We start from the raw sequence: 22,184 nt of genomic DNA, 5'->3' as shown, positions 1-22,184 counted from the left end.
TTAATTGCTTATCATCACATGCTGTAGAGTGTGATAGTTGTCAAGCTGAGAAACGTTAAATGGCAACACAATTAATATATATATATTTATTAATATATAATATATTTTTTTTTAAATGTATAATAAAATGCCATCCTGCCATTTACAAAAGTTGGATTTTAGTAGACATTTTTTTTTAAAAGGTTCAAATATTAAATACATATATCTATATGTCTCTATCTATACATCTCTATCTATATATACATATATAGATAGAGATGTATAGATAGAGATATATATATTTAATATTTGAACATTTTTTTTTTTTATTTCTACTAAAATCCAACTTTTGTAGATGGTCGGTTGGCATTAGGTCACAACATACAGATATTGGCATTTGACCCAAACCGCCCATTGTGCACTCTTCATTTATCTTTAGGATACTGACCAAAGTGACCCTATAGATTTATGCATGGATAATTAATTATGGATTTGGAATGGTAGCTATCTCTCAAGCCGCTGCCAGCTGCTTCCATTGAAATAACTTTTGAGTATCAGGCAAAGGGGGGGGGAGCTACAGAAAAAGAAGGAAGCAATGCACCAAAGACACCTTTGGGCTTTCAGCGAAAACTACAAAGACAAAAGACAGCACCATCCTGCTGACCATCACTTTAATAGGCGACAGCAAGGGTTAAGGTAACGTTCCTGGCTTTGGCACGGTCCCATTTTGTGACATTGACGAGCTGGGCACATGGCACTGAGCTGATCCAGCTTGCGGATGAAGAAGCCTACTTAAAGAGCAGGTCCACTTTGTGACATAAGTAGAGACCTCTGTTGCGGAGTGACACGTGTGGCAGTGAAAGAGTCAAAATTGACCACTCTAAACCCCCTCTCTCCCCATCCCCTCTGCCTCCCCCTGCGAGGAGGCCGGTCTCCTATTTAAAACAGGCTCAGTGCAGCAAGCTCCCAGCACGCTGTAATCAGAAAAAGATAGATGTGCTTATGCCGCATTATTAGTTAGTGAAAAGCCCCTATGTGGCACTTTATACCATCGATTAAGCTCGCTCTTTACGCCGCGCACCTTCTGCGCAACCCGTAATATATTCTGTCATAGCAGCAGCCTGCGATTTCATTGCAGAAAACGGAAGAAGAATGGCAAGTTTATGTTACAGCCTTCATATTCAAAGCGCTCTTCATTTCAGCCATGAATTACACTTTGTCACATTTAATCACAAAGTCTCCTCACGTGGAATCTATTCTGTTATCAACGGGGTTTTTTAAGGTACACATCTAAATATATCGAGTTCAATGTAAAAAATGTTTTAGGAGACTTAAGTGTATGGAGTTTGTAAGAATGTATGTACATAAGTATTTGCTCATTATATATTGCTTTCTACATAGTAGTGCTGCATAGTGGCTGTGCTTTAGTCTTCTGCTCCCATAATGCAAGCTTGAGTCTGATCTGACTAAAGACAATGAAGGCTTTTGGTTTATCTGAACTCCAGGCAAACAGAAATGTACACAGACAATCTGACATACATATATGATTCATATTTCTGTCTATCCAGTCCTGAGATTTATGCAGCTATGCAACATAGCACAGCACCGAGACCTGATCTTTCTCTGCTGCAGTTAAGTAACACTGACAGGTCTTCTCTCTTCCCTAGCCTGTGACTGAACATTGAAAGGAGAAGTAGCTAACTGATGAGCTTATCTCTCTGCTCGCTCCTCCTGTCAGTATGTTCCTGTTAGTGCATAATTACTGCAGCACATCTGAGCTGCCCCTTCCCCTCGGAGGACAAATTCTTGTACTTTACAAATTTACGATGTATTAAAGAACACAGAGTTAATCGTTTGTGTCTTTTATGAATGCCTGGAGATCAGCTTTAAAGATGACCTGTCATTAAAGCCAGAAAAAGGCAGCTGTAAAATAAGTTATAAAACATTCCGGTGTGGTTGGAGGTGATTTGGATCTTCACTTGGTCATTGGACATACTTTTGGGAGTGTCAGATGTCTGGGCTCACCCCTCCCGCACACCTTGGTTCCACTCACTGACTGCTAAGCCATACCGACACCACCCCGCCACCTCTCCCAGCACATACCTGTGTCGTCCCCGGTGTGATCCCGCACCAGCCGTTCTACAGTAACAGCCCTGTAATATGTAATGAGCATAATGCTCACAAATGGTGGGCGCTCATTGGTCACAGCATGGTCACATGACCACACTGATCATGAGAAGCCCTTCTTCCAGGCACTGGTCCGCGTCTCAAATGGGCTTCTCATTGGTCAGTGTGGTCATGTGACTGTGCTGAACAATGAGCACTTGCCATTTGCAAGCATTATGCTTATTACATACTGCAGGGCTGTGCAGTGTATTGTATGGACCATTCACCCGCTGGCAGGGGATGGTACAGGTATGCACGGGTGAATGGTCATAAATGATTTAATATGAATTAATAGGGCACATGCCAGCTTTACCATTATGTTGCATTAATTTTTTATATAAAAAAAGTATTTAATGGAAAAAATGTTCGAAACTCTCATGTGGTCCAAGCCTTGACAGCTTAGATCACATGTTCACAACATATGAACTATACATCTGAACTATATGACCCCCCCCCTGTACTAGGTCAGTGTTAGGCAACCTTGGCACTCCAGCTGTGGTGAATGTCTCTGGGAGTTCATCCGTTGATGAAGTTTGCCAAGCCATGGCTTTTAGTTTTTTTACTTCTAAACCGCAGTCAGACACCTAAGTATCCATTTATTTAAACTGAATATATGTGAATTGCTAGACGTCCCAAAACATTTCTGATTCTATCAGTGGCGTAACTATAGCCATAGCAGGGCAGGCGACTGCTATGGGGCCTGGGGGTGGAGGGGGCCCCATTAGCTTGTTGAGGCAATTAAACATAGAACATGTGAAGATAACATAAGATAAGGGTTGGAGTGGTTGCAGTTGATGGCAACTCTAATCCCCTGGAAAGTCTACAGTGTAGAGATAACTTCAGGTGCACAAGAGGAGTCTTTGGGATCTTGGCATTGTTACTTACAGCTCAGAGAGAGGTTGTTTGGCAGTCACATTTTTGCTATGGGGCCCCGCGTGATCTGTAGTTACGGCCCTGGATTCTATTCAGCTACCAGGCTTACAATGCTGTATAACCAAGAGGGTGACATTGCAATCCACTTAAGCTGATCTCCAGGCAAACCATTAAATACAGATAGAATACATATATAATAAGGGCCAAAGGATTCATCTTTCTGTCCAACGCATTCTATCCTTTACAAAGCAAAGTCCTGTCAAGCTAAGTAACACTTGCAGGTCTGGCCCCTCCCCCAGCCTGTGATCCAACAGTGAAAGAAGAAGCAGTACCACGATGAGCTCATCTCTCTGTCACTCTGTTCTCTTCTCCTATCAGTATGTCCCTTGTTAGCACATAAGCACTGCAGCACAGCTAGATTCTTGCTTCTCTGTATACTTACTTCATATTTAACTTGTATTATTAATTTTAACTTCCCCTTAGCTTAGTGATGGTCGCTCATCTGACTTCCATCAACCAGTCATGTGCAAACTTGCTCATAATTGGGTATTTTTTGAAAAGTGAATTTTCACCACATTCCCAAAGCTAATGGAAATCTCCCCTGCCATGTGCAAATTCCCTTGTAAAGTGAACAGCCTATTTGGCTTAGTAAATCACCACACATCGTATGAGTGGGCCCTTCCTTTCACATGATTAAGTGGAAACTGATTATTTGTAGTACATGCTCCAAGTCTCCCCAAGTGCTGCAGATTCTCTGTACATCCACTGTGTCATTTTGCTGATCACAGGTCCTCTTTAAACTTTGAGGTTTTTTTTTGTATTTGTAAGGACTGTTTTTTACTAGTGTGTTTGTGATTGCTTTGTACCATCTGCTCTTGCTTCTTACTGAGATTAAAGATGTCTGAGCTGAGAGCTAGCATGCTTATAGCTTTTAATTATGACTCTGGCATTCTGAGCTACAGCATAACAAAGAAAGGGTGCTTGTGCGGTGTACACACTGATTATATGGAGGGGCAAGTCTGCATTTGGGATGACCTTTAATAGAATTTAGTTAGTGTATCCAAAGGTCAAGTGTTTTTAAGAATTCCATGGTTTCATTCAGAACCAGCATGAAACTAGCATTAAGTTTTAATGATAGGGCACCTCGTGGTCTTGCTTGATGTGAGAGCTGCCAGAGCTTAATTACAGCATTGGCAAGGAAAGCTATCTTAAAATGTAACTCCAACGTGGGGTAGCTCTGACACAATCTAAATGTTGTCTGTTGTCCGTGGTCTCTTTCGGAAACATTTTCCCTCTCTGTTGTCACCAGAACAAGTAAGAAAAAAAATCTCCAGTGGGGTCATAGGCAACAATGGAAACCCATCAGATGTTTTAGCATTCCCTACTCCTAAACTGGCCACCCACAGCTCAAATTTTGAGTTGTCGGTGGACCTGTCGGCACTGCCCAGTTCAAGAGAAGGCGCTTTTTCAGTCAACTTTTGTTCAAGGAGCCGGGTGGAAAATATACAAACAGATGTAGGCAGTGTTCAGGTACCCTTGCTGTGAGAGCAATATCCGCCAACGGGAATTCCTTGCCTGAACAAGAGAAATGATACCTCATCCATGCTTAAACAGTCTGTCTCTTGTTCAGCATGTAGGGGTGAAGATAAGAAATCTAACAGCATGTGGCTAGCCTTAGAGTGATTTAGCCTCTCTTATTTTAGTGATGAAGTTGTCACTGGGAGAGGAAGGGGAAGGGACATCTCCCCAATGGGTACACAGGCAGTAAAAACAAAATGTAATTTTGGATCTAACCGTTCCACATTCAATCCAAAAAATAGGTTGGCCGGAGTTCTACAACAGCCTCTTAAACTGTGATCTGCATGGTATTTGATGCTTGAGGATGCTCCCTCGCTGTACAATGATCCAGTGAGGAAACCCTAAGGCCTCGTTCACACCTGACCGTTTTGTAGGGCGTTCTACGATCGACGAACGCTCTACAAAACGGTCAAAAATATAAATTGCATTGTATTCAATGCCCTCGTTCCCACCTTGCCGTATTTCCGCCCATCCCTAACGCCCTACAAAACGGCCCACGCCTGAAAAGGTCCCGGGACTACTTTGGGCCGTTTTGTAGGGCGTTTTCCATTGGGATACAGCCAAGTAGCCTTTGGAATCGCGCGACGGTCGCGCGACTTTTTTACCGTGAAATGCATTTTTCTGCTTGCGACAAAGTGCTCAGCAGTGAACAGGGGCCATAGAAATTAATAAGATTCCTTGTCTTGAGCCTTTTGTCGCCCTCAGCTTTGAGCGACAAAATGCCTAGGTGTGAATGGGAAGAAAAACAACGGAGAATGAAGAAATACAATCATTTCAAACTAAGCTTTAGGAATACTATTTGCAAACAGAAAATCAAGCTGCTACAGCATAGCGGTATCCAACTTCTGGAACATGAAACTCCTCCCTTGCTGCCAGGTGTATTACATCCTAATAGAAAATAACCTGTTTGTAGACCATGGGGTAATTTTTTGTGTAATCAGTTACCTTTAAGAAAATTGTGCTTCCAGATAAGAATATGCATGTTAAAAAATAGAGAATGTGTACCTCCCAATGAAATTCAAAGAAATCAGTGCCTTAGGAACTCTCGCCCCTTGGATGCTCAATATGCCTGTTGCCTGGAACTCCCCTTTAAATTTATGGCTGCTATAATATAAAGCTGTGTGCTGGGCAGTCGTGATTTCCAGAGATCATTTAATCTTTTGCATATTAATTATGGATATTTTAGTAAATTTGCAGTCCTTTTGCTCATATGCCTGACAGCAATGTATATATACTTTATTTCTAGGAAGTGGTTGATTTATTGCTATAATGTTATGTCTTGCCCTGTTTTAATTAACTATTGCTTCTTCATTACTGGTATCGCACAGCAGGGACATAAATCACATTTTTTTTTTTAATTTTCATTTTGCCTAATTAATTAACTCGTTGACATAAATTTGGGTAATATGGCAGCACTCCATAAAAATAATAGGAAATTAAAGTCTAATCATCCTGTCTACACAAACGGGACACACAAACATATTTAGAGGATAAATTGCTTGGGCTTTTAGCTTTTCATGGCGAAATATTTTTCTGTACACATATAACATCCTTAGAGCTCTGGAACGTCAAAACAGGCAACACTTTAAAGTGATATTAAAGCCAAAAGCTATTTCAGATGCTGATTAAATCACTTACAATGGATGCTGCTTCTTGATGTTTAAAAGTTTTAGTTTCCTGTAGAATTAGCTGGTCCCCTCAACACTGGCCCTGATATCCTGTTTAAGGGTTGCTGTTTTCCTTGCAGGGTCCTATGGAGCCACCCCTGTGTGCTGGTAAGCTATGTATGTCTCCACAAACACACAGGCACAGCAAGCCAAGCCAATCTCCTGTTCCTCACTCCTTCTTCCTTCCTGCTTTCTTCTCCAAGTTAGTAGATGGACATCTGCTGGAGACAGTGTTGTCCATTGTGAACTTGTACTGGAGAGGAAGTTCAGGGAAGCAGATCTGAGAGAGATGGAGGCAGCTATTTAGAAACATGATGACTGTAAGTGCTAGGGCAAAAATGTAAAGACATACTTTGCTGAGCAACGTATATTTGTTTTAATCTGGATTCATTATTTAAAAAAAGGTTGAGAGCTTAATACTACTTTAACGTACATAGACCTATTCTTAAAACCTCTAGTAATTACAGGCAGGCAGATACATATTCAGATTCATTTGAATCCTCTATGAGTGTTCCTGTTCATTCATAACATGAGGACAGAGTATGTTTACTATAACCACAATTATGAATGAACAGGAGGGGATGTAGATCACTTCCCATTCATTCATAATTGAGGATATAGTAACCTTATTATGTCCTCAATTATCTACAAACACTCAGTGATCACTTTCAGCATTTAGCCAAAAGTGCAATTTTCGGCCAATATATCGGTGCATCCCTAATTGATATATTTGTAAACCCAATCACTCATGTAGGATTTAACCTGTAATTTATAAAGAAATGTTAAATCTATTTAAAACTGCAGCTTTCATAAATTACCTGGTGGCCCTGCCATAAAGGTCTTTGTTCTGGCATTTTCTGTTATAGGTTGACAACGTTCTCTATCTTTCTGCTAATTGTTCTCTTGTGTTGTCACCCTTTCAAATGAGCTTATAATAACACATGATGACAAATGAGCTTGTGTAGAAGCTGTGGCGACACACATTATACAGGCATGTTCTAGTGTTGTCACCATCAGGAGACCCACCTTGATGGTGAAAGTGGCTGAAAAGAGGCTTCAGGAGGTCAGCAGCTCTGAGCTGCAACTAAGCATAACAAAAAGGTAAAAAGAGTACATTACTTTAAAAACACATGTGCTTCTACGGCTCTGTGCAGTTTGTAAGAGCGGCCAGCGATCTTTGGCAGAGGACACATGCTGTACCTCCAAAGCACATACAGGCCTAATAAAGAACATCACCAGTTATTACTATTGATAAAGTTGGCTATGTTGCCGCAGTCGATGATCCGATGCACTTGTTTTTCAGCTTCAAAGCATCCTTTCACGCTTCTTTGTTTGTATGTGTCACATTTACTCACGAAAAATGTTCCACTTTAAGTATTTATGTGACACCTCCACACAGTGATGTATAAGATGAGTTCTCACTCTTGGCAAAAGATATTGGTTTTCCCCACGCTGGAAGATCAGATTAGAGAATAAAGGGCCAATCGGAGGCTAGGTGCTTATCAGTGAGCTGTGATGGATGTGATAGCCCTAGCAGGGCTCGTTTACACCTACTGAAGACAGTCACATTCCTCTGCATTCTTCTATGCTGTCCGTAAGGTTCTGCTCTTGATGCAGATAGAGATACAGAGAGGGGGTTTACCAAGCAATGAAAATGACAGTGTAGCTGGTGAACCCTAAATTCTAATGAAAAGAAATCTCCTTTAAAGAGATGCTGTCACCTTACCCATGTAAAGTGACAGTGTCTTTTCAAAGGGAGCTGTAGGGTAAGTGCTGGACGTAGCAAAGGGCCGCTGTGTGAGAATAGTTATAGGAACAATTAGGGCATCTATAAGAATGACACCTGCCTGTGGCATGCCCTTGGAGTGAGTAGTGCCCAGGTCTCTGTCAGAGCAGGACAAGGGTTCCAACACCCACTTCACCTACATAACATGCACATGGGCCCTTAACTTCCAGAGGACCCTTGTAAAGTCTTATCAGATGCAGAATCTGCCCCAGTGTAGGTTTTTAGAATATATATTGTCCGCACACCATTCTGCTACAGAATATCATCTTTATTTGTATCCCCTTAGCATGGCATGTGAATGCAACGTATCGGAGCCTCACAGGACCCCTTCGTCAGACAAAGTGTCAATGATCAAAAGTGCTGTACATCTTTAAATAACCAGTGCATCTAACAAAAAATCATGAAAAAGCAGAGCAATCACCACCCACTGACGTCATAACGTCATAATGACGTCATATTCCCGCCAGAATACAGTTATCCCGGCGGGAATATGACGTCAGTGCGTGGTGATAGCTCTGTTTTTTTTTGTTAGATGCACTGGTTATTTAAAGATGTACAGCACTTTTGTTTATTGACACTTTGCCTGACTAAGGGGTCCTGTGAGGCTCCGAAATGTTGCATTCAATTGTCATGCTAAAGGAATATGAATAAAGATGATATTCCGAAGCAGAATGGTAAGCGGACAACATATCTACTAAATTGTATACTGTGGCACCATTCACGTTGTTCCAGGACCCGTTGGATTCTGGGGTATAATGGTACGGTGTGCGAAGGGGATATTACAAAGAAAATGCCCCAGTGTAGGGTCTCAGGCCCCAATGGCTATGACCTCACAGTAGAGCCAGTCAGTAAGGGACTCGGCAAGGAGCCATTAGGTATATTTATGTCATTTTAATGGCTAGCGGAATAGTGTCCCTTCAGCACACACTACTGACTTTTTCACCTTCCCGATCACATATCTTTCAGATAATGTACTGTTTATGCTTACACGGGAGTGGGTATAAATCTAGACAGTAATGTACAACTCCAGTCTACTCTACTGCCTGAATGGCTGTCATCCCAGTACAAAGATAGTTTGTCAGCTATTGTCCAATTTAACAAGAAAGATGATTGACTGGTGTGTCCTGGGCTCTCTTGTTTGTACAGCTTCTTCAAGCAAATGGGATGCATGAGGCAATCTGAGACAAACGGCAGATTAACAAAACACGCATACATACAGTATGCAAGGAAGGACAGGAATGCACAGGTGAAAACAACTGGTGTGCTTTGTGGTTACCAGCATTTCATTGGGTGGCAGCGCAACTTACTTAAGCTTTCTTAAGAGAGGTTGACTGTGACCCCTCAAAACGCTGATCACTGCAAACTGCACTGCTCGCACCAGTATAAAAAGTAACAACTGTGAGTGCATTGTACATGTAAGTTTACATTGTGTAATTAGTAATTTTAGTCTAAAAAGCCTGGTTGTAGAATCCCAGGTCTAACGGCTGTGACACAATGCACGCGAAGCAGCGCAGAACGGTGGCGCGCTGCCTTCGGGTGCAGTGTGTCATTTCATTTTCAGTCCAGCACGTCAGCTTGGACTGAGAGCTCGCATAGCTGAGCGTGCAGAGATGAAACATCTTTAACCAATCAGCTCGCACGTATAAACCCGATATAAACGATGTAAAGTCCATTTGGTTGTTACGTGCGAACCGATTGGCTGAAGATGCAGTCTTTCATCTGGTTGCAATCAGCTCACACACTGCATGCGAAGCTCCGTGCCTGACAGATTTGCTTCACTCTGCATGGCTGCATTGTCACAGGCTTTACTCTCAACAACCTCTGTAGGTTGTGGAAATCCTCCTGCACCCAACAGCCAATGTCCTTCTCCTAACTGGAGGAAGAATCCCTCCAGTCAGAAGCGTAACTAGAAATCTCAAGGCACCGGTGCAAGAAGCCATAAAGGCCCCCCACCTGGAACTCCAAGGAGTTAATGTCAGCGCCTTGGTGGTTCCCGGGGCTGGGCCCTCTTCTTGTTTTCCGGGACCCCCCCCCCAAGTGGCTGATTGCCAGGGCCTGGCCGTAGATGCGACTGCTGTGACCCTGGTTGTTCTGCCAGCGCCTCCAGTTATAAAGTAAGACCTCAGTTATATACTTCTGTGTCAGGAAAGGATCCGAAAGGCTGTAAGCACCCCTTACACCAGTGTGGCCCTTTTGCACAGTATAAGTGATCCTTGGTAGTGGCCCCTGAAAGGACTGAACATATTATTCAGAATATGTTATGCTACAGAAAAAGGTCATAGGTTGTGGACACACTACAGTAGTTGGTCAGAGACTAGAGACATGCTACAGGAAGTAAACATAGGACATACTAACAGAGTGTTTAGAGATTGGGAACATGCTACAAGAGACAGTCGGAGCCTGAAGAACTGTTACATAAGACTGATATAGATATCAATCAATACAGTGCCTTTACAAGCCAATCTGCCTACGTAAATACTCCCTAGAGCGCCTATTGATGCAACATTTGATATTTCTCTTAGCAAGACCCATTAAAAATAAAAAGGAGAAAAGTGTGAAAGAAATAATCCAAAACATATTTTTCCTTCACTGGCCTTAAATAAGCAATTACTGGCTAATGGGCTCTGAGAGCTGCACTAAAACAGCCGAAGGGCTGCATGCAGGTTGGGCACCAGGGTCTTTAAAGACCATTGAAGAAGTAGGGATTGCTATAGTTTTCCACGTGCTGGTGGCACTTATCAGGAAATGGTGGCAAAGTGCCCTTTAAGACAAAGTAATTACCACTTTTATGTCTTTAATACCCATATCCTAGCCTTAACTTCCCCATAACTGATGTATCTCAGCCATGTGCAGGGTTACCACCTGGCCACCTTTTACCAGCCTGCTCGGAAAAACGGGATATGTTTATTAATAGGAAAGAGTTCATAAGGGCGGCATTTTTCCCAGAGAAGGTGGAAACGTTAGTTGTGTGGGGGTGGATGTGTACTGGAAAATTATATTAGGATGGATCCCTCATTTAAAAGACAAGATTGACATGTCTAATAAGTAAATTGATGCCACTATTCATCATCACTGAGTGATTTTCAAACATTTTCCGGCTTGTCAGGGAGGAGTTGGCAGTAATGGAGTGTGTGGATAGCTGTTCAATAAACTCATCCGCGTTTCTACCTCGCTAGTTACATCTGCGGCTGCAAGACAGGCGCGTGCTGCAGCGTCATGAGCCCGGGTGTAATAAGCATGAAAATTAGGGGAAATTGTGTTATTAAATTGGACATCGATGAAATGAAGCGAAGAAAGAAAAAAGATTCATGGCGGGGGAAGAAGGATAATACATCACCTGCATGTAATTTATCAACTTCATTAATATGCTCACACTTGGAGACTCGGATACATAGAGTTAGGACCACACTTTGCAGAGGTGCCTTGGCGCGGCAGTGTGGCTTCCACATATTTTTGGCCAAACGTTTGTGCAACTAAAACCTCTGATTTTAACTCATACTGTTGACAAGGCTACTTGTTTGGTTGCAGGCTGGCTGGCAGGCTGAGGCTTGGGAATTTTTGAGTTTTGTACTATAGTGGTGCATCCCTTGTATTTTGAAGTTTGCATGGAATTTACAACACTAAAGTTGGAATTTTATTGACCTCGGTTTTGTATGGCTGGTTGGAGAGATATTGTTTGACAAGTGGGAGCACACTGCAGCCTGCACCTGATGCCTGTATTGATCTGCAGTCTGGTGGAATTGGAGCCGTGAGTCTCTTGTTTTTTTTCAAATGCAAAGCCGTTATTTGCAAGTTATCCACCATCTTAACAATATACAGAAATTAGCACTCTGTAAACATGTTTGTGCAGTGGTAAGTCTCTGAATATCCTTTAGATTAATTATGTATGATTGACAGTAAAGATAAACTCCAGGCAAACAGCTAAATACATAGATGAAATACATGCCTTATCTGCCAAAGGATTTGTATTTCTGTAAATCCAGTCCTGCAGTTTACACAGATTTGTTGCTATTAGCATGTTCCTTGTTAGAACATGAGCACTGCAATACAATTCATTGGCTCCTTGTGCTGCTTTTGCCTCTCCCGGTCTGAGCTCTGCTTTTCCGTATACAGCAACAGGCTATTACCAGGTCTTACACTGCTTGCATTTAAAAGATGCATTTAAAAGAGAACTATGGGGTATGTGTTTTCCCCATAGTTCTCCTCCCATGACCCAAAGCTTAGTATATTGCGAGCTACAGCTCGCTGTATACTGAGACCGCCGCAGCCGGGACGGATCCCGACATTACAGATCCGTTCCTCCACTCAGCGCTGAAGGATCGGAGCAGGGAGGGGATCCCTGCAGGGAGCGGTGACTGACAGTCACCACTCTCTGCAGGGAGATGATCAAGAAGTGAGCGAGCGACGCTATGTGTTCGCTCACTTCCCGATCTATTGAGCCGACGTGTGACAGTTTAATTGTCACACGTTGGCTAGAACTATGAGGGTGAGTGATTTTCACTCACCTCATAGTTCTCCTTTAATTAATTATTAATGAGTACAGTTCTGCATTGATTTATGTCTTTATAGTTGCATGGAATTCAGATTTAATTAAATGCTGATGATTTCTTGATTGTTCCATTCATGTGGAGGTCGGCTGGCAGCTTTGCATTTGACTTATAAAGTAGCTGCACTCAAGTTTTTCTATAAGTAGACATTGACAGTACATATTTCCTGTGTATAACAATTCAGATTTGAGGATCAATGTACAATAAGATTACCTCTAGTTGTTACATTTCGCTCTTTCACTTCCATAATACCTCCTTTCTCTTCATACCTTCTCTCTCTTTGTCCCTCCGTCCCCCTCTCATTATTTTTCATTCCCTGAGGCTGATGTATTAAAAGTAGAGCAAAGAAAATTTGCACAATTTGGAGTTGATGCCACATGCAACCAATCAGTTTTCACTTTTTTTTTTCTATGGAAAAATTAAACAAGAATTCTTATTGTCTGTAGTGTTTGGGGGGCTTTAAAGCTCCCTTTTATTACTCCAGTTTTAATGCATCACCCCCACAAACACACTACTAGGGGGCCAGACTTTTTCTTTTGAGGGAAACCTCAACTGAGGGCATACGGATCTTGCCTTTCTTTTTAAAAAAGCTGATTGTCTAGTAGTCATGCAGGTCCAATGGCTTTAATGCAGAGGCACAGACTTAGACTTAGAACAAGTTTCATGGGTTTTGACTTCACTCTGGCTTTTTAATCAACTTGCTTTTTTCAGAATAGTGACGTTAGAAGTGTTGAAGTCAAAGATGTCCCACCATTCTGTGAAGCTGATAAACCTGATTGCAAATTGATTGGTTGTGTGGAATTCCCTTTTTGTGGCGCTGCAAATAAAACTTACGGCTCACCCTTGATTTCTGACATAAAAATAAATAAATTGATGAATAAATGAATAGTAGTATTAGTAATAATAATAATAAATTAATGTATATATATCTATCATGCATATTTATTTTTAATATATACATGTTAGCAGGTTATTTATACACAATTGCAAGGAACTGCAAGCATGTCAAGAGGTGTGAGAGATCCTTCCAATGAGGTGTATAACTTAATATAATTGATAGACACTACACTAAAGCTGACCATACACCAGTAGAATTTCGTTTTTAGAAATAGTTTTGTTTCTAATAGTTAATGGGGTCAAATTGACAAAGATTTTCAACTGTAGTGATGAAAAAAATTCGAAGGAGCAGGTTGGCAAATTTTTCTTCAACAAACTAAATGTGAATGTTGTTCATTCATTCCAAAACCGAATGATAAAAACAGATGACATTTCAAGCAATATTCATCAAGTCTCTGCTGGGATTATCAAATGTTCTTATGGGAATATTTGTATAAACTTTTGTATGAAAATCAGTTTTCATGAAGTAATTACAGCATATAGTATACTGATATCTATACACCTAGTTAACGCCTGAATAAAAGACAAAAAGTGTAATGGAAGAAATGATGTAATGGCTCCTGTGTCGAGGCTGAAGGACAATCTCTTGATGATTCCCAGAGTTTCACATGGACAGAGTCAGAGGGGGAACCTTGACAAAATGTCCTGTGACAGTTGGCACTTAGCCTAACAAGTACAGATTGGACAGCTGTTGGAGTTGCGCATAGAATGGAATTGGCCATTAATCAGCTTTCATTTCTTCCCAGCGTATACGCTTCCTCCCCGTCCTCCAGTTACAGCCTCCTCATCTCTTTCACTCTGGACAGAAAGGAATCCAATTGTTGAGTGGAGTGAGGAAGATACATGTGTCGGCATATTGTCCCCCTGGGTGGTTGCCGTGTCTATTGAAATGTGTGTGCCTTCGCTGATGATGAATCATTGAGCATCACCGGCGTGTTTATGGAGTAAATTGATCTGCGTCAGACATTCTTACTTTGCATTATGCCTCTGCCTGATGTTACTATTAAAAAGGAAAATTATAGTATAAATGTATTTGATGAGAACACATTTTGAGTTATGATTGTAGCTTACCTGAAATTAGTATTTGATGGGACTTGAAAGTGACAGCCGTTGCCATGCAGGGCAAACCAACAGGTTTATTTTAAGGCAGACCTTACATGAAAATGCTGCCAACCCGCAGGTTAAAGAGAGAAAAAAGTTGGAAGAAGAAAGTAAAATACATTAACATTACACCCCAGCTTAGAGTCACTTTCTTTAAGAAGTCTGACACCACTAGCCCTTCTCAAGGGGTACTTGGAAAGCTACGCATCAAAAATACAGTGGGAATGCACGCCTTTTCAACGCAGCACACTTTCATGAGAATCACGCCCCAGATTGTACTGCCCTTTTGGGTGGTGCTAAAACAAGGCATATAAAACTGCAAACAGACACAGCTAAACACCTCTGTGCTTCTATTGCAAATCATATCTAAACCTAAAAACAAAAAAGTCATATATTGCAGCTTACCAGTCCTTAGATATGGTAGCTGCATTAGTTTTCCTTTATCGGGCTAAGAACATTATTACACAAAATACCGTTTTTTCTTGCCAGAGGTCCAGATCACTTCCCATGAGTTGAAAAGAAATCACAAGCATCCTTATCCTTTCTATGTCAACAAAAATTCCCATCACCAGGTAAGGGAGATGAACAAAGGCAGACATGTTTAAAGTCAAGCCTGTGTGACAACCATGGACCTCTTCACTGAGAAATGTGGAGTGTAGCCACCTAGAGACAGGAAGTGTGTTATTTGCAGGATCACCAGGTAAAAATAAAGAAAAAAGAAAACTATCACAGCCACCACATTCAAGGAGTGATAAGATGCAATATGTTACATTTCTGTTTTTGAGTTTAGATACACTTTAAGGCCTCAGGTGAACGGCTATTGAATCTGCGGCTGTGGATTCCTGTAACAAGAACCCTTCTTGCACCAGAAACCCCAGGTGTGTCCATGCGGATTCTGTGCCTATTCAAGTGAATTATAGGCTGACAGAGGCCACATCTGTCTGCCACTGTCCACATGCAATCGTATATGGAACGATCACCTGTGGATCAGGATGATGCTTGCCCCTGACGGCAAACAAATTGCATCCAGGAACTAGCACCTATCTCAATCCGCAGATAATGGTCCTTCTATGTATGATTACATGACAGATGCTGTATTGACCGCTGGGATTCCTGCCGCAACAAACTGCAGGTTTTTGCAGCAGGAATCCCCAGACACAGCTTCAATCGTCATGTGCATGGGGCCTAAGAGAGGTATTACAAACTTTATAGCCTACCGGGAAAAGAAAACACTATTTTAACTTGATCATTTCAAAACAAAAAAATTAAAGTAGGCTCAGGGCAATATTATACATTTAAAATGGTATCTACCTATTTTCTATGAAGATCCTTCTGTGATTAGAGCCAGCATACCAACAAAAACACCTCATCTAAGAAGATCGGTGATGACAATATTCACAGCAGACCAATGTTCAGCCTCAAATAGCTTTGTACTATGAGAGTAACCTGGAGCGTTCCTGACGATTGCCTGTTATAAAGCCAGGGAACAACAAATCTATCAAAGAAGATGGAAAACGTCATTGTAACCAACCGAGATTTCTGCTGTGATAAATCTGCTGCTGCTCTTGTCTCGATAATACATCAGGATTTGATGAATTAGATGTTTTTCTATTACACATGCCTGCAATGTTACCATATTCAACCCAATCACTTCACATCAGAGTTGTTTAAAGTTATTCACCATCCGGACCCATGCATGTATCTCTGTCACTGCAGGCTACAAACATGTCTTGATCCTGTTCACTGCCAGAGGTATGTCTCTACATTATGCATCTAAAGACCCTCCCCCCCCCCCCCCCCAGGGGTGGAAGGTCAGTGGACGTTGCTCATATACGGTAGAACTGAAGAGTATGAGTGGTCCAGGTTGCTGGTGACCTCCTATATCATGAGCAGGAGGGAGGTGTAAGACAAAAGGTACTCAATTGAAGGCTTTATCAGCACATACATGACCATTTCGCTTACCCACTTCCATCATGATATGGGTGGTCAATGATGGGTGAGTGGATGGAGGTAAAGTCAGCAGCAGTTCCTACATGTGGTCATATCATCAGAGAATGTCTAAAATGACCCTTCTCTACCAGCAATTTGCATTATATGGGCACCTTTAGGTTAACCTGCCAGATTTATGTTAAAGATTTATGTTAAAGAATAAAAGACCTTCCTCCCCATGCCCAGAACCTCCCAGAGTCTTATACTTACGTGTCTATGCTTCTACCAGAAGCAGATAACTGGGAGCCACACATTCACAGTACAAAGTCTCCCAGTCTGAAGCTTCTCCTTCGCATGGGTGAAAAAAAACTTGACTTTTTTGGGGGGCATGGGTACTGAGCAGGGGTTTCTGCAAGTATTATTTTAGTCGTCTAAACATGTTCCAGGATCCCCAGTCCTGGGCACTGTACCCTGCTGGTCCTAAAGCCCACCCCAGCTATTCAACAATCCAATACCTTAGCCTTCATTGACCAGTAGAGGCTTTGGAACTGGATTGCTGAAGGACAATGTGTGGGTTTGAATGTATGTATTTTGGTCAACCCAAGGCCTACTCTATCAGGACACATGAGATGTCTGATAATGTTTGGATTATTTAAGTGGTACTTGTTGCATTTTTGGTGTGTGCTCTCCAATCATCGCGTTGATTTTTACAGTGGAATACACCACAGGTTCACTCTTAGGCTGGTCATTGACATGAAATGATTGTCAGTTACTGTCAGATAGCTAACAAATGATCATTATATACACTCTCTACATAATGCTAGACCAAGGTTGGCATTGAGCCTGATTTACAAAACTGGAGCAGGGAAACAGGAACAATAGTAGACTACATGCCCATAGGAAACAGTTAGGTATGTGGCTGCTCAACATTTGCTGCAGTTCTTATAAATCAGACCTTATTGCCTGTACTGTAATCCACCTTCTGCTTTCAAAATCCATCCTTTATTCATATGGTAGCCATGGGACGGGGAGATCGGGTTGCCACATTTTGCTGGGACCAGCATTGAACATTGCCAGGAGATATAGCGGAGGTCAGACTATGGCACAAGAAGAAAATTGGAGGGTTATTGTAGCTTATCTGGTCCTGTTACCGGTGGGTAGCTGAAAGGTTGTGCTGCTCACCGAATCCTATCACGTTCTTTAATCTTGTAATTTACAAACTGTAATTTATCTTCCAAAGATGCCCTTCTCCCTTCCATAACCAGGCAGCCTATCGCTTTTATACAATCTCATTTATAATGTCGTCTGTGTTTATTGAATAGATTACAAGATTTGTGAATGTCTCACTCTGCTAAGATTAACTCCTGTAACGTTTCAGAAACTTGCTCTGCTTTTATTCAGAAGACAGAATTTATTTAAAGAACCTTTGGTGAAATAGAAAGATAAATTGTGGGGGACTCCTGCTGAACACTATTTGTATCTAAAATTAGCTCCTAAAATAACCTAATTATTATTTTAAAACCAATGACAACCCTTTTCATTGGAGAAAATTCCTTTATATTGTATGTGGCTCTAACTGACTTTCGCCTATATACTGTTTGGAGTCATTACTTCTCTGTATAGCCACTTCTATTTTTACCTGATGATCCTCCCAGCACAAATCGTGTCCTAGGGTGACAACGCTTATTCACTGTACTGTATCTATGTAAGGGTAATGCTTTCACCCTAGGCTACTCTCCTGATTTGGACTACAAACACCTCCCCCTCTCCTTATGTCCCCAGAAAAAATAGGTGTTCTGTAGTCCACAGAAGGGAACTGGGAAGGCTTATAACATTGTTTGAGATTTCAGTTCAGTGCAGTTCACAGGAAGTTACAATGACACTAGAATTCTGGCAAGATCAACGAGTCTTGAATGCCTGTTTTTGTATATATTGCTTTTTTTTTTTACTGCTGTCTTAGGCCTCATTCACACTGCTAAGAGCCGGGCCATACAGAACCGTGCGGCGTGCACGGCCGTATGGGGCAGTCCCCAGTAATGGCAGGTATTGCGTGTAATTGTATGCAGCAGCCTGTTCGCCTCTATGAGAGTACGCCGCTGTATGCTCACCCGAGCTGCACATCTGTGCAGGTGTGGATGTCCATACTCGTATGCAGATAGGATGGATCCTGCCTGCGTCCGAGCATGGACACTCGCACGGATGTGCAGTTCCGGTCGATCTGTACAGGCCGGCTCTTAGCAGTGTGAATGAGACCTTAGTCTGATTACCTGGCTTAGTTTAAGGCCTCTTTGCATTAGTTCTCCATATATATAACTCTATAACTTCATATATTCATAAGAAAAGTTTGCTGCTTGAATGCCTTGTCCTCTACCGGTCTTCTAATCTCTGGCGTATTAATAGATTCAGCAAGTAATCCCATTGTTACTGGTTAAACAGGTAAAATGCCATTCAGGTGGCAATCCTAGCTCTGTGCCAGTTTGTTTTCCTGGGGATGATGGGATTGCTGCTTGCCAACCATTTCCTGCCTTAGTCTCATCGCGTTTTACTTCTTAAAAATTATTAATGCAACCTAAATACTGCTGCAGTGCTGATACGTTAAGGTTCAGCAGCTTGGCACCGTTTCTGTTTTCTTGCTTTAAACGTTGGCCTTGGACCACTTCCAGCCAATTATGTCTTCATTCAGGTACAGCTCAGCTGCTGATGTTTACAGCAATAAAAGGCAAACATTTGTTTTCAGGTCTGTTGCTTTAATAGTAATTCAGCACTACCAATTCAGTATCCCCATACCAACACAACAGCCCCATATTTATTCTTCATTCCTGTTCTTTATGAATGTCCTTATACAATTGCAGCTCCATGGAACATCTGCCTCTTTTGGCAAGCCATTAAGTTCATTTCCAAATTTCAATCGGTGCTAATTGGAATAATGGCCTTTTAAAAAGAGTGTAATCTCACCTGCCATTAACCTTTTTGGATAGATGTATTCTGAGACTTTCATCATCTGTACAAAATGGCAACAAGTGGCCAGATTAGCCAGGTTGAACCTTTGTTATGTTTAGTAGGCAAAAAAGTGGAGGAAAGGGTTTATGGAGAGATATATCAAACCATGCGTAAAACTATATCAAATTTATTCTGCATAAAATTAATGTTATGTTATTAGGTCAGGCTAAATATATGGAAAATATGGTAATTGCTGGGCCCATGCTTGCAAGTTCTGTATCTCAAAGTGGACATGACGATGTTGGCCTGTTTGAAGCTGAGTTGCTCCATGCAGATATAAAAGACACAATTAATGCAGCTTTATAATCATTAATACATCACTAAATTTAGCCTCAGTTAGCCCGTTGTACAGCAGAGCTTAGACAGGGGTAGGAATAAACAGCACAATGAGCCAATCAGGTGCGCTGCAGTGAAATGTGCACGCTGATATCATAAGCGTGCTTTTCCTCCTTTCCAAGTCCAGTCTGGAAGTGGGAAGGAACACTATAAGTAACAGTGAAACTGCAGCAAGGAGAGAACGGGTTCCCATCCCTGCCCGACAGGGCTGTGCTGTGTGGCAGAGCTGTTTACTTCTCAGGACTAGATAGATAGAAATTCAAATTCTTTGGCAGGTAAAACAACTCTGCTATGTATTCTGTATCTGTGTATTCAGCTTTAAAAAGCTTTCAAAAGCATTAGGAAGGGTTGGTAGGTGTGTATGGCTACATGTTTAATGAAATAAGCAAAACAGTGCTTCAGTTTTGTGTCACGTGACCTAAAGCTGGGGTTTCCATGCAATGACATCAGTCAAAGTGAATGAACACTGTGCAGGTATTAGCGGTCACAGTGCCACCTGACCTGATGCCAGCTTTAGCTCATGTGTCCTTAAACCAGATATGCGTTACCTTCCTCGTTCACCCTTCCTGATTCCCTCCTAACTTTGAAAGTAAACCCGAACTCTTGAGTTTAGGGACCACTGAAAAACCACAATACAGGCTGCCCGCTGAGAGGCTCTAATATTTGTCCTGGTGTTCATCTTGTGCAACAAATTACTGAATTGACTAAATCCCTTTCTCATAATATTGTAAAGCCTAAAAAACTCGATGCATAATGCTCTGTGGTCCAGTCACCTTCATCTTTAGTCCTCAAGGTTGATTGGCAGAGAATCAAGGAGGAGTTTGCTCATGTCTATACGCATTTTGAAAAGACTGGTATGGGAATGCAATACCCTTCTGGTGTGAAGAGAAGCCTATAGACGCAGGCCCATGCAGTTTTTACCTGACCTGATCATGTGTTAAATGTCTGATCAGTGTTTAATTCGTCTGACTTTATAGCAAACATTTACAGTAACAACACTTAATGAAAAGATCTTTTAAAATATACTCCATAAACCAGTGTACACATTGCTTTTATCTATGTACTATTGATTCCCTTTAGCTAAGTCATAGACCTGTCATTCCAGTGGATATAGAAGATGGCCAAGACTCTAGATAATAGGGTCCTTAAAATAGCAGGAAAGTGAAGTTGATAATGACAACACGGTACATGCTTTGCACGCGTGTAATCTTCAAGATTGACTTACATGCAGGGTGTTAGTGCTTTGTAATAAAAGATAACATAACAGCAGCTTGTTGATTTTGTTAGCACGGTAAATGCATCATTGTTTTATCTATCTATCTATCTATCTATCTATCTATCTATTCGTCTATATCATATATGCCTATGAATCTATCTATTTATCTATCTCTTTATATCCTTTTATTGATCTATTTGTCTATTTATATATCTGTATTCTATATCTATCTATCTGATATCCATCTATCTAATCTATCTCATAACTATATATTTACCTATCTGATATCTATCTATCTATCTATCTTTCTTATATCTATCTGGCTATCTATTCATCTATAGCATTATGTATCTGAGGATCTATCCGTTTTCTATCTATCTATCTATCTATCTATCTATCTATCTATCTATCTATTATCAGCAACTCCTTTCTCTATTTGTAGTCATCTGTCTTGTCTTGAGACACTAAAACACCTCAATTCAGTTCCAGGTAGACCTGGAGGGCAGTCGGGTAATCACAGCTTTCAGTCAATAGCAGAATTTACAATGTAGCTTTGCTTTCATGCTACACCAAACAGTTCTTCTGGAGACTCAGACAAAGTGCTTGGTGTAGCACAAAATCAGTTGGCCTGTCCTCAGCAGCTGATGCATTGTTATGTCTGCTGAATAATTTGCCATGTTGAATAAAGTTTCCTCTTTCACGGATCAGTGGATTCCTGCTGATTGAAAGCTGCGATTGGCTGCTTGTCCTACAGTGATACCTGGATTGTGGCTCCTCTCGGACATGCTGTACAGTCTTTGCTTCCTTGGTGAAGGAGTCAAGATTTAGGCCATCGCATGGTGCCAGAATTTTACTCTGATGTTTAGGATATGGGTGCCCATATTGAGCTGGTCAGAGTCAATCTTATTTCTTTATATTGCCCGTTCATATTTTCCAGCACTTTACCAGAGAACATAGAACCTCAGCTCAGTTCATGTACCTATTGGAGCTTGCAATCTAATGTCTACAGGCATGTAGACACTAGGACCAACATGTGTGCCTCTGGTGGGATCTGAACCCAAAGCTGAAAACCTCATTTCTGACCAGATGCTACAGTGCTGGAAAATCAC

At 41.4% G+C, this 22,184-nt stretch overlaps 1 protein-coding gene across 1 annotated transcript in view; it reads left to right on the top strand.

The window, feature by feature from the left end:
• TSPAN9 (tetraspanin 9) overlaps positions 1-22,184 on the top strand; it is a 154,462-nt gene that overhangs the window by 1,257 nt on the left and 131,021 nt on the right. The window lies entirely within an intron of this gene.

This window comes from Nanorana parkeri, unplaced genomic scaffold (genome assembly GCF_000935625.1).
Source record: "Nanorana parkeri isolate BGI_ZX_2015 unplaced genomic scaffold, ASM93562v1 scaffold14, whole genome shotgun sequence".
Classification (NCBI taxonomy): Eukaryota; Metazoa; Chordata; class Amphibia; order Anura; family Dicroglossidae; genus Nanorana; species Nanorana parkeri.
Note: the sequence above shows the minus strand (reverse complement) of the source record. Positions and strands in the feature narration are given on the sequence as shown.